Genomic DNA, 14100 nt, shown 5'->3' with positions numbered 1-14100 from the left:
GGATAAATATTTATTATGGTTTGAAAAATCCCTTATGACACTTCTTTTTTATTTTAAATGATAGAATCGACCTTTTCGATATATAAAAAAGACATGTTTGAAAATGCTATAAAATTGAAATGTCACAATATTTTTTTACATATGTTAATGTGATGGAAAAGAAAAAAAAATGTTTTACGTATTCACCAGTTCAACAACTTTTGGAGAAATGATACAAAAAATATTTTTTTCACACCAGAAAAAGGGTTTTATGATGAATTTTATACTAATTGGAGTTTATCAATGAACTAAAAACAAGAAATTTTAACTAATGAGTTTATAAGAAGAGTCAAATCTTTAGATAAGGAATCTTTTGATCTTGGCGTACTTGAAAAAATGTCTCGATTCTCTAATAATGAAACTAAAAGAGAATGTGGTGCTCACAGGGGATTACTCTTCCTCCCCGCCAGCAAGATTTTGGGCTTTGTCGTTTATAATATGAGATTGTCCGACTTGGATTGAATCGCACGTTGGAGAGGTGTTCACAAGGGTAGATGTCGATGCAATCTTAGCTACTGCTATTATCCCGTGTTCTGAGGAGGTTATTATTTTGGGCTATCATGATTCTGGTGTGTACTCGATTTGGTCTGGGTATTGGTGGCTACAATGTCAGCAGCACTCACCGGGTCGCACATCTCTTGTTTGGCAAGTCATTGCTAAATTACCGATTATTCCAAAAATACATATATTTATGTGCCGCTTGGTGCATGATGGATTGCCTGTTGGTAAATGTCTTCGAGAAGTAGGTTTAGGATCTAGAGTGTTTCCTATGTGCCAAGTTGATGAGGAAAAAACTGCTCATGCTTTGTGTGGCTGTCGATATGTCTAGGCAACCATGTAGAAGGCTGGTTTTTCTGGGTACCTCGTTTTGTGCCAGGAAAATCTAGTTTAAGTTGGGTAAAAGCGTTATCGTAGTTGTTCATCGTTGAACGTTTCACTGACTTTGTGGTTTTACTTTGGAATATATAGAATGTAAGGAATACACTAGTCTATGAGGATCGACTTCAACCTCCATGTCTTATAGCTTTAAATGCGCACGTGCTCCAGTATGCATTTAAATCGGTAAAGAATTCTATTGTTTGCAGATTAGCATGCACAACTGCCGGAGTTCCATTGTAACAGGTGCCGATTAGTGTTACCCAATAGAAGTGGCAACCGCCCGAACTTGGAGTTGTTAAAGTTAATCTTAACGGGGCTTTCGATCGACAATGACGAATGACGGCTCTAGGTATAATAGCTCGTGATGCTGTTGGGTTACCCTGGGGGTATGACGGTCTCAACACGATCTATTGGGGAAGCTAGGAGTGTCGAAGTACATCCAATTGTTGTTGGTGTGCGTTTTTCTATCGAAAACCAATGGACAAATGTGGTATTTGAGTCTGATTCTGCTATGGTGGTGAACAAGATTTGGGACAGACCACTGATGTTTCCACTAAAGGATTTTAGTTACAGGAAGCCCGAAATTTGTTTAACTATAATGCATTGTTTGTAATTCAGTTCATATGACGCGAGTGAAACAAGGTAGCACATACTTTGGCTACTTGGGCACTACGGTCGGGTAGTTATTTATTCTTCGACTTGGTTTGTCCCGAGATTATTGCATCTAATGTATCTTGTAACATGGTTTCCCGGTAATAGAATTTGTGTACTCTTTTCCCCTTATTAGGACTAAAAATGGGTTTTAATGAGGACCTCGTTTTTCTAAAACAAAAGAAAATAAAAAACAATACTTACCTAAAATGCATGTTCCTTTCTTGCATGAACCCTACCGCGAAAGAATAAAAAAATGGGTTTCACCTTTAAGCATAAATGAAACTTCTAAAATAAAAAACAAAAACACATCCGTTTTAGATAAATAAGATTCATACTATACTTCTTACTACTGATTATCACAATTTGAACAGACAATAGATACATTCAATATAAAATCATTATCAACAGAAAAAGAACTCTCTTTATTGACATTGACAGAAGACAAACATGGAAATATCGATTACGAGAATTGAGTCAAAATTTAAAATTTTTATTCAATATTGTTATAACTAATCCCTACAATTAAACAATTAGAAAAAAATCTATTGGAATAAAAGAAATAAGTAAAAAAGTTCCTCAATGGTCATACAAATTAATCGATGATTTAGAACAACAGGAGGGAGAAAACGAGGAAAATGTAACATGAGATTATGGAATTTGTTCAAGAAAATTCAAGCACATAGTGATTTTTACTAATAACCCAAAAAACACTGATACTTATACTAATACCAAGGATGCTAATGATTCTACTCAAAAAGACGAAGTGGCCTTCATACGTTATTCACAACAACCGAATTTTCACCGCGACTTAATAAAAGGATCCATACGTGCCCAAAGGCGTAAAATAATTACTTGGGAACTGTTTCAAGAAAATGTGGATTCCCCACTTCTTTTTTTTTTTGACAAGGTAGACAAAAGCCTCTTTTTTCTTTTGATATTCTGGGCCACTAAAACTAATATCTCAAAATTGGATATGTAAAAAAAAGAATCACAAATTTCTGATTATAAAAAAAAGATAGAGAAAAAATGCGAGGCCAAAAGAGAAAAATACAAAAGAGAAGAAAAAGTACATATAGAAATAGCAGAAGCTTGGGAAAACATTGTAGTTGCTCAAATAATAAGGGGCTCCACGTTAATAACCCAATCAATTCTTAGAAAATATATTATATTGCCTTCATTGATAATAGCTAAAAAAATTATCGTATGTTATTATTTCAATTTCCTAAGTGGTCCGAGGATTTAAAGGATTGGAATCGCGAAATGTCTCTTAAATGCACTTATAATGGTGTTCAATTATTCGAAATAGAATTTCCCAAAAAATGGTTAACAGACGGTATTCAGATAAAGATCCTATTTTCTTTTTGTCTGAAACCTTGGCATAGAGTTAAACTATAATCTTCTCAAAAAGATTCAATGAAAAAAAAGAAAGGTCAAAAGAATGATTTTTTCTTTTTTATAGTTTGAGGAAAGGAAACTAAACTACCTTTCAGTTCTGCTTGAAAACGACGTTCGATTTTTTGAGCCTATATTAAAAGAACTAAAAAAAAAAAAAAAAATTGAAAACAGAATGTTTTATAGCTTTAAGAATTTTAAAAGAAAGAACAAAATTGTTTTGAAAAGTCTTAAAAGAAACAAAAAAGGGTTCACTCAAAGTATTATATTTCTAAAGGGTACGATAAAAGAACATTCAAAAAATAAATCTAATTCTGATTTTTTGTCCATTTTTTGAGTTGAGAGAAATATATGAATTGGGCGAAACTAAAAAATATTTCGCTAATCAGTAATAAGATGATTCATAGATCATCCCTTCAAATTCAATCTATGGAGCGAACAAATTATTCATTAACAGAAAAAAATAAAGGACCTGACTACGAGAAAAAACACAATCAAAAATAAAATAGAAAAAACTATAATTATAAAAGACAAGAAAAACAAATTTCTAACTCAAGAAATAAATATTTGTTCTAACAAAATAAGTTATCGGGATAAAATATTAGAATCATAAAAAATGACAAATATTAAAAAGAAGAAATATTCAATTAATCAGTCAATTCTATGTTTTTATAAAACAAATTCATTGAAAAAATATACATAGATATTCTTCTATATATCATTAATATTCCAAGAACAAATACACAACTTTTTCTTGAATAAAAAAAATGATTGAGAAATTCATTCACAATAATGAAGCAAATCAACAAAGAATTAATAAAATAACTAAAAATACAACTAATTTTATTTCAACTATAAAAAACTCACTTTCTTCACTTTTTAATGTTCGTATTAGAAATAAAAAAGAAAAAACTTTTTATGACTTGTCCTCCTTCACAAGCATACATATTTTACAAAGAGAAAATCGCCTCAGTGACCAAAAAAAAGTTATAATATACGATTTTAACCAACTTTTTTTGGATTTGCGAAAATGACCAACAAAATCGCAACGCGAAATAAAAATCGCAACGCGATTTAGAAAATCGCAACGTTGAAAAGAAAATCGCAACGGTCAAAAGAAAATCGCAACGCGATATTCCAAGAATCGCAATGCGATTAAGAGAATCGCAACGCGAAGAAAATCGCAACGCGATCCAAGAATCGCAACGCGATTCAGAAAATCGCAACGCGATTAAAATCGCAACGCGTTAAGAAAATCGCAACGCGATTCCAAGAAAATCGCAACGCGATTAAGAAATGAGTAAATTCTTTCAAAAGCTATTGTATTTGTTTCTTTCTTAAGAATTTTCTCTAAAAGATAGTATCCGCGCGGACGTGTCGAAGACACGTATTACCACGACCACGACCACGACCACGACCACCACGACCACGACCACGACCACGACCACCCACGACCAGACGAGACGAGACGCGGCGGCGCGCGCGAGAGTCCCCTTGTTCTCTTTCACTCAACAAGGAAATGGGAAATCCAAGCCTTAAATACACTTCCCAATAGGTTTCCAATACTATGTGGGATTGAGCATTACTCAACACTTCAAAGAAAATATAGCAATTTTTGTATTTTCCCGCTTAATCCATATCTAAAAATTAAAACATTTTATCAAGAGAATTAAAAGAGTTGTAGATATCTACATTTCAATTCAAACTTTACATATAGTTTTAATATGATAAAATGTTTTAATATTTTTAAATATGGATTAAGCGGGAAACATGCTACAAAAATTGCTATATTTTTTTGAAGTGTTGAGTAATGCTCAATCCCACATAGTATTGGAAACCTATTGGGAAGAGTATTTAAGGCTTGGATTTCCCATTTCCTTGTGAGTGAAAGAGAACAGGGGGACTCTCGCGCGCCGCCGCGCCGTCTCGTCTCGTCTCGGGTCGTGGTCGTGGTCGTGGTCGTGGTCGTGGTCGTGGTCGTGGTCGTGGTCGTGGTCGTGGTGGTAATACGTGTCTTCGACACGTCCGCGCGGATACTATCTTTTTAGAGAAAATTCTTAAGAAAGAAACAAATACAATAGCTTTTGAAAGAATTTACTCATTTTCTGAATCGCGTTGCGATTCTTGGAATCGCGTTGCGATTTTCTGAATCGCGTTGCGATTCTTGGAATCGCGTTGCGATTTTCTGAATCGCGTTGCGATCCTTGGAAGATCGCGTTGCGATTCTCTTAATCGCATTGCGATTCTTGGAATATCGCGTTGCGATTTTCTTTGACCGTTGCGATTTTTTTTCAACGTTGCGATTTCTAAATCGCGTTGCGATTTTTATTTCGCGTTGCGATTTTATTGGTCATTTTCGCAAATCCAAAAAAAGTTGGTTAAAATCGTATATTATAAGGCATTTTTGGTCACTGAGGCGATTTTCTCTTTTACAAATTATCACAAACCCAAGTTATAAATTTTTTATAAATTCAAACCTATCCTTCAATATCATGGAACATCTATTTTTATTAAAAATGAAATAAATTGAAGAACATGGAGTATCCCATTCCAGATTAAGACATCATTATGGGTTAAGACATAAAATCTTTTGGCATTTTGGAATGAATGAATGGAAAAACTCGTTAAGGAGTCGTTATCAGTACGATTTATTTCAGAGTAGGTGGATTAGATTAGTACCAAGACAATGACGAAATAAAGCCAATCAACACTATTTGGCTCAAAATGAAGATTTAAAAAAATGTGATTTAGATGAAAAAAAGATTAATTTATTAGTAAAACAATGATTTTCAAACAAATTCATTACTGAATCAAGAATATAAATTGAATCAAGAACAAAAATATAACAAGACATTTTTGAAAAAGCACTGTGGATATGATTTTTTATCATATAAATCTATTAATTATCAAGATAAGAGAGACCTGTATGCTTATGGATCACCATCCCAAGTAAATAAGAGGGAAGGGATTTCTTATAATTACAACATGAACATGAATAAATGAAAATTGTTTGATACACTAAGGGATATCCCTATCGATAATTATGTAAGAGAAGGTGATATACTAGATGCTATGGGGAAATTTTCACGTAGAAAGTTATTTAATTGGAGAATTCTCCATTTAATTGGCGAATTCTCCAAGAGTAACAAAAAATACTAAATCTGTTGTTAATAATTATCAAATAATTGATAAAATGGACCTTATTTTATTTCATAATTTATCAAGATCAAGAAATCAACCCATCCAATCAAAATGAATTAAGAAATACTAAGTCGTCCTATATCAAATCAGGAGTTTTGGTTCTTCCCAGATTTATGTTTCTATATAGTGTGTATAAGGTTAAAACATGAATCATGCCAATAAAATTATAATGAAAAAATAACACCGAACGATAAAAATGTTTGGATTAGAGAATTGATATCAATAAGAAGAACTCATAGGTGAAGGGGATCTTGTATAAGATGCACAAAAACAAGGAAATTTTAAATCTGTTCTCTCTAACCAAGAAAAAATGTTGAACAAGATTATGGTAAATCAGACAGAAAATAACGTAGAAAGAAAAAGCAATACAAGAGCAACACAGAAGTAGAGCTTGATTTCTTCCTAAAAAGGTATTTGCATTTTTAATCGAGACAGGATGGTTCTTTAAATCAAAGAACACTCAATAATATCAAAGTATATTGCCTCCTGCTTAGACTGATAAACACAAACAAAATTATTATATCCTCTATTCAAAGGGGAGAAATGAATCTGGATATTTTACGGATTCAGCAGAATTTAACTCTTAGAAAATTACTGGAAAAAGGAATATTTATTATTGTGCGAGTTCGTCTGTCGGTAAAAAAACATGGCCAATTTATTTTATATCAAACTATAAGTATTTCTTTGGTTCATAAAAATAAACACCAAATTCATCAAAGATACCAAGAAAAAAACTATATTGATAAAAAGAATTTTTGACGAATCTATTGCAAGAAATAAAAAATGACTGGGAATAAAGACAAAAATAATTATGATTTATTTGTTTCTGAAAATATTTTATCCCCTTACCATCGGCGAGAATTGCAAATTCGAATTTCTTTAAATTCAAGGAATAAAAATGGCATGCATAGAAATTCATTATTTTTAAATACTGTAAAAACTGTGGTAAAGTTTTGACCAAAAACAAACATCTTGATAGTGATAAAAAGAAACTATTTAAATTAAAGTTCTTTATTTGGGTACCTACTTTGAGATTTATGGACATTATCTAATAGTAAGAAGTTTTAAAAAAAAATTCTTTGTATATACATTCGAACCACTGTTGGTCATATTTCTCTTTACCGAGAAACCGAATAAGCTATACAAGGTTTTTTTGGCCTACTCATACGATACCCAATCATATGGTATCTAAGCTGAAAAATTCTATGACACCAGTACAAATTTGAGTCTCTCCGGTTCCACTAGGGCCCTAGTTCCTGACCTGACTTTCTACGAAAATCAAGATTGAGAAAAAGGACGTTTTCCAATCATTAACTCAAACCCATTGGCCAAGTTCGCTCAACGAAATAAAGGGGTACTTATGGCAGAATGGACTAATATGGTATTTCACAATAAAGTGATAGATGGAACTGCCATTAAACGACTTATTAGCAGATTAATAGATCACTTTGGAATGGCTTATACATCCGACATCCTAGATCAAATAAAAACTCTGGGTTTCCAACAAGCCATTGCTACATCCATTTCCATAGGAATTGATGATCTTTTAATGATACATTCTAAGGGATGTCTAGTCCAAGTTGCTAAACAACAAAGTTTGATTTTGGAAAAATACCATCATTTTGGGAATGTACACGCAGTAGAAACATTCCGCCAATCTATTGAGATATGGTATGCTACAAGTGAATATTTGTGATAAGAAATGAATCCTAAATTTAGAATGACTGACACGTTTAACCCAATCCATATTATGCCTTTTTCAGGAGCTAGAGGAAATGCATCTTAAGTGCACAAATTAGTATGTATGAGATGATTAATGTCGGATCCCCAAGGAAAAATTATTGATTTACCCATTCAAAGCAATTTATATAATGTACTATTTTAACATAATATATCATTTCTTGCTACGGAGCCCAAAAAGGGGTTGTGGATATCACCGTACGAACATCATATGTCGGATGTCTTGTTGAAGTAGTTCAACACATTGTTGTACGTAAAACAAACTGTGGCACCGCCCGAGGGATTTTCTTGAGTCCTCAAAAGAGGACGCTTATGGAAAGAATTTTTTATCCAAACATTAATTGTTCATGTATTAGTGAACGATATATATGGTATGCGGTGTATTGTGATCAGAAATCAATATATTGGGCTTGGGCTTGTCCATCGATTCAAAGCCTTTCAAATACACCTAATATCTATTTGAACTCCATTTACTTGTAGGAGTACATCTTGGATTTGTCGATTATGTTATGGTTAGAGCCCCACTCATGGTGATCAGGTTAAATTGGGGGAAGCCGTAGGTATTATTGTGGGGCAATCCATTGGAGAATGGGGAACTCAACTAACATTAAGAATTTTTGATACCAACAGAGTATTTACAGGGGTACTGCAAAACATGTACGAGACCCCTTTTAATGGAAAAATAAAATTCAATAAGGATTTGGTTCATCCTACACGCACACGTCACGGGTATTGTGCTTTTTTATGTTATATGGACTTGTATATAATTATTGAGAGGGAATATATTATACATAAGGTGACTATTCCACCAAAACGTTTTCTTTTAGTTTAAAATGATCAATATGTAGAATCATGACAAGTGATTACTGAGATTCAGGAGGGAACACACTTGATTGAGTGAGACATGAAATACATGGCCATGCTCGAATAAGTTGATATGAGATATCACAAATTATTCGTTAATTAGTCTACTCTAGATATCAAGAAATAATAGATGGGCTATACAATTGTGACTATTCCAATACTTGTTCCTATTCTAGATATAATGGACAAAAGGATGTAATACATAAAAGAGTTAATCACGAAGATGATATGTCGAATCATAATTTATTGTAACTTAGGTGACAATGATATATTTCTAGATGTCACTCATTGTTTGTAATATTAGAATTGTTCCAATAATTACTACTAACGTTACAAGAACCTACAGGGTCGCACCCTAGGATTGAAATGAGCAAAGATGTACAATTTTTTGTATGTTACGAAAATATATTTGGAGTTAATATATGTATATTTGATATACATATGATTTTAATTATCCTGAATATAATAAGTAAACATTAAAAGAATATAATTTTGATTACAACTCTTTTAATTGATATTTAATTCAGAATAATTAAATAAAAGTTTAAATAAACGTTAAAGATTATAATTCAGATTATAAGTCTTTAATGGATATTTAATTTGAATTAATTAAATAAGATTTTTTATTAATTCGAAATAACTTAAAATCCCTAGAGGTTAGGGTAACTGATATTTTTGATACCAACAGAGTATTTACAGGGGTACTGCAAAACATGTACGAGACCCCTTTTAATGGAAAAAATAAAATTCAATAAGGATTTGGTTCATCCTACACGCACACGTCACGGGTATTGTGCTTTTTTATGTATATGGACTTGTATATAATTATTGAGAGGGAATATATTATACATAAGGTGACTATTCCACCAAAAGTTTCTTTTAGTTTAAAATGATCAATATGTAATCATGACAAGTGATTACTGAGATTCAGGAGGGAAACACTTGATTGAGTGAGACATGAAATACATGGCCATGCTCGAATAAGTTGATATGAGATGTCACAAATTATTCGTTAATTAGTCTACTCTAGATATCAAGAAATAATAGATGGGCTATACAAGTGTGACTATTCCAATACTTGTTCCTATTCTAGATATAATGGAAAAAAGGATGTAATACATAAAAGAGTTAATCACGAAGATGATATGTCGAATCAAAATTTATTGTAACTTAGGTGACAATGATATATTTCTAGATGTCACTCATTGTTTGTAATATTAGAATTGTTCCAATAATTACTACTAACGTTACAAGAACCTACAGGGTCACCTAGGATTGAATGAGCAAAGATGTACAATTTTTTGTATGTTACGAAAATATATTTGGAGTTAATATATGTATATTTGATATACATATGATTTTAATTATCCCGAATATAATAAGTAAACATTAAAAGAATGTAATTTTGATTACAACTCTTTTAATTGATATTTAATTCAGAATAATTAAATAAAAGTTTAAATAAACGTTAAAGATTATAATTCAGATTATAAGTCTTTAATGGATATTTAATTTGAATTAATTAAATAAGATTTATTAATTCGAAATAACTTAAAATCCCTAGAGGTTAGGGTAACTGATATATTTAAAGTGAGGTAAGGTCTAGCAGCCACTTCTTCTTCCGCCGTTTTTCTCAAAACTGTTTTTGGGAAAAGAAAATTTTGCTCTCAATTGGGTGAACTAAGTAGAGGTCTAGACGTGTTTTCATGGAGGCTTACGATTCGAACCGTTCGTGATCACCATCAGTTGTTGCTTCCTTTGTTGTTTTTCAAGGAACCCATTGTATGTATTCACATCCTTTCCTCCCGATTTTGATTTTTCGTACTTGGATCGTTGGTGAGACCGTCGCGTTTTGTTTTCGTTGCGCCATGGGGTATGCTGACGATCCCAACATCTACTCCCACCGGTATAAGTTGTGCGACAACTATACCACTTCAGACGGTGATTGCACTTACATTTTCCCCTGGGTTTTCTCTATTTACGATGAAAGCTTGCCTTACGACTCTATGTTCCTCATGGTCTGAGCCTATTGTGTGATCTACTTGTCTATTTCTTGTAATTGTGCCTCAGTTCAAGTCTAGAATTTTTCTTTAGAAATAACCAGTCGTTCAATGATAGATTTGAGTGATGATTTTTGGGGCTGATAAGGCTACTGTGGAGGTGGCTTCCTTTGATAAGCTTGATTCGACCTTGGGTTCTGTGTGTATCTGATGCTTGGATGGTCTTTCCACCCCAGATTATACATACTACCATGTGGGTTCTAAGGACTTTGTGGAGGTCCCAGGAAGTTACTCACGACATTAACTTGAACGCTTGCCTCTTTTTGTAGTATCGGGTAACAATCTGTCGGGTGATCGGGCATCGTGCATATACCACATAGTCTTGTTGTTCCATTTTTTCTACAATAAAAGAATTAACTATGTCAGTTAATTTATCAATTTTAGTTTCAAATGAAATATAACTTATCTCATGAACTTGTCGGCTGGGTTCACTTGAAAATTGTTGTAAATTCGCTGCCATTGTAGAAATCAATTCTCTTCCTGCGTTTGGCGTCATGTTGACGAGAGCTCCTCCACTGGCAGCATCAACCATTTTCATCTCTAAGGGAGTAATTTTTTTGTAAAAATATTGGAGAAGCATTTGCTCGGTTAATTCGTATTGCAGACAACTTGCGCAAAGCACTTTTAATCGTTCCCAGTAGTCGAAGAGTGATTCTCTGTCTTTTTGTCTGATTCCCATAATGATTATTCTCAATTTACTGGCCTTTGCTGCTGGGAAAACATATCAAGAAAAATTCAAGTTAAATCACTCCAAGTGTAAACAGAATTCGATAGTAAATAGAACAACCAATCTTTAGCTATGACGACTAAACAAAAAGGGAAAGCTCTTAATTTAATTTGGTTGTCTGAAACTCCATGTGGCCTGATACTTGAATAGACCAAGTGGAATCCAATTAGATGTTTGTGGGGACTCTCACTGATATGTAAGAAAGTGGACCGTCGATAAGTGTGTTCATAGGTGTCTCGCTAAGAATTTAATCCGATATGAGTTTCCCTTAGTGGACCGTCGATAAGTGTGTTCATAGGAAGTCGAATGTGCTACAGGTAGATCCTTCCTCCCAAATATTAATTGAAACCACCATCAATCCAATTTGCACTTTTTGAAAAGAAAACCTTTTTTTATTATAAAAGGATGGTCGATTATTGATTCTTAATTCCATAAAACTAAGAAAGTAACTTGAAGGGTATTAAGTGGTTTTCAATTCACACGACCAAATTGAGTCATTGCTTTAGCCTTTGGTATGTAAGAAAATTAGCTAAGTATGATAGAAATCATACTTAGCGTTTTAAAAGATAGATAAATAAAAACTAGAAAAGTAAAACTTGAAAAGAAATGTAAAAAACTTATAAACGAATAAAGCAAGAACAAAGAAGTTCAAAAAATCTGAGATATCTTTGAAGCTTACCCCAAGGGGTTTTTTATAGCTTCTTAAAAACTTAAAAATGTTGAACATAATTGTAAGAAATTACAAAAGATAATACAAGAAAATTGTTTGAATTAAATCCTAAAAAAGATAAATCCTAATTTCGAATTCGAATTTGCGGCTGAATCTTCTGTCTTCACAAAAATGCTGATTGACCTTCTAGACGATGCTGACTAGATGCCACGTCAGCGAATCAGGCTCACTAGTCCAGCCTTGACTCCAGAAAAATAAAAACTACAGAATTTTACCTCTTTTAGCACAATTTCTTGAATCCAATGTCCTACATAGAAAATAAGATAAAACACCAAAATTAGCAACACAAACCGATGAACAAGAAGTAATTAACAACAAAATAAAAACTATTTAAATCATTCTTCACATGCCATCAAAATTTGCTTTATTTTTCTCATCAGACTCCTTACCATCAAATTTTAGGATTTCCATCACTTCCTCTATTTGTATTTGTCCTTCACATACCTCTGAAACAATTCATTTCATTTGCAGTAACTCAGATATGACTACATCAAGTTTTTCCCTCCCCATCTCATTCGAGGAAGTCCCCTTACCAGTATCTTTCTATCCAATGATCTCTTCCTCCACGGGAGGACCTTGCAAATTTAGAGTACAATGTTTAACAAAGTTATTCAATGCTTAATAAGAAAACCTCACTGTTATTACCTTTCTTTCTTTATCGGTGTTTCCGATTTTAGCTTGATCATAATTCGCACCACCTCTTCCTTGCCCCCATGCAAGGATACATGGAATCTCGTTTTTTGTAGGTCGGGACACTCACTGAATTTGAACTGAAATCAAACAAGACAACCTGGACTCCAAAGAAAATTAATCATATTTATCGCTACAACTCTATTTATTTAAATAAATATTTTAACAAATTACAACTTCAATACTCAATTACCTCTAATATTGCAATGCAACCTTGTAAGAATCTGTGTTTTTAGGGCATTTAGAAAGTCACTATTGCCTCTATCAATTTGTCCACAACAAATTTTGCCAAATTTATTTTGTCTTTCATCCCTTCGTTATACAACTTCAGATTGTCCGTTCTCGAGGATGTATCACCCATTGGAGAAAGAAATATTCCAACAATGTATAACAAAACTCTCACCTTCAGATCATTACCAGTAAATTTATCGATTTTAATCATTGCCTCCAGCTCAGGGAATGTAACCTTTGGCTTTATATTATACCTCCTGCTATGTTTTTTCCACTCCTCCCTCTCAAACATTTCTTCAACACAAGTCTCTTCGATTTTTAGCCCCAACATGGCTACAACTTGTTCAACCTTCACGGGAGAATGAAAGCCACTGAACTAAATCATACAATTTTCAATGTCAAAATTCTTAAACAACTCCCGACACAACTCCCTACGAATCGGTCATGCCATTACCTCGACCAAACTCTCAAATCCTAATTCTTTAACAACATTGATGTTTCTTTTTCCTTTCAACTCCTCCATCAATTCATACAATATTATCAAGCTACATCTTGTGGACACTGCCTATATTTATTTAAAAACCAAAAATATTCTTATGTTATGTTATACAAAACATTTGAAAAAAATGTTACCATTTTATATGGACATGAAAATATTTGGAATATATTCTTTTCATGTCCACTCCTCCATACGTTATAAACTTCTTTCTGTTTATCCATCATTTTTACATGAGGTTCTTTCTCCTTTTCGCTTATCAACTTCTATATCGCCCCCGCTTCCTTTCTCACCTACAATCAACGTTGCTTTACCAATAATGTTTATAACACTCAATCTATATAACCTTCTCAATTCAATTCACATACACACAGAACTAACCTTCTTATTCAATTTG

The 14100-nt window shown here is 33.0% G+C and overlaps 1 pseudogene; it reads left to right on the top strand.

The window, feature by feature from the left end:
• Window positions 1–2098: 2098 nt before the first annotated feature.
• On the top strand, window positions 2099–7122 carry LOC120163646 (annotated as a pseudogene).
• The last annotated feature ends 6978 nt before the right edge of the window (window positions 7123–14100 follow it).

This window comes from Hibiscus syriacus, unplaced genomic scaffold, assembly GCF_006381635.1.
Source record: "Hibiscus syriacus cultivar Baekdansim isolate YM2019G1 unplaced genomic scaffold, ASM638163v2 tig00111473_pilon, whole genome shotgun sequence".
Lineage (NCBI taxonomy): Eukaryota > Viridiplantae > Streptophyta > Magnoliopsida > Malvales > Malvaceae > Hibiscus > Hibiscus syriacus.
This window is presented reverse-complemented; position numbering and strand designations above follow the sequence as displayed.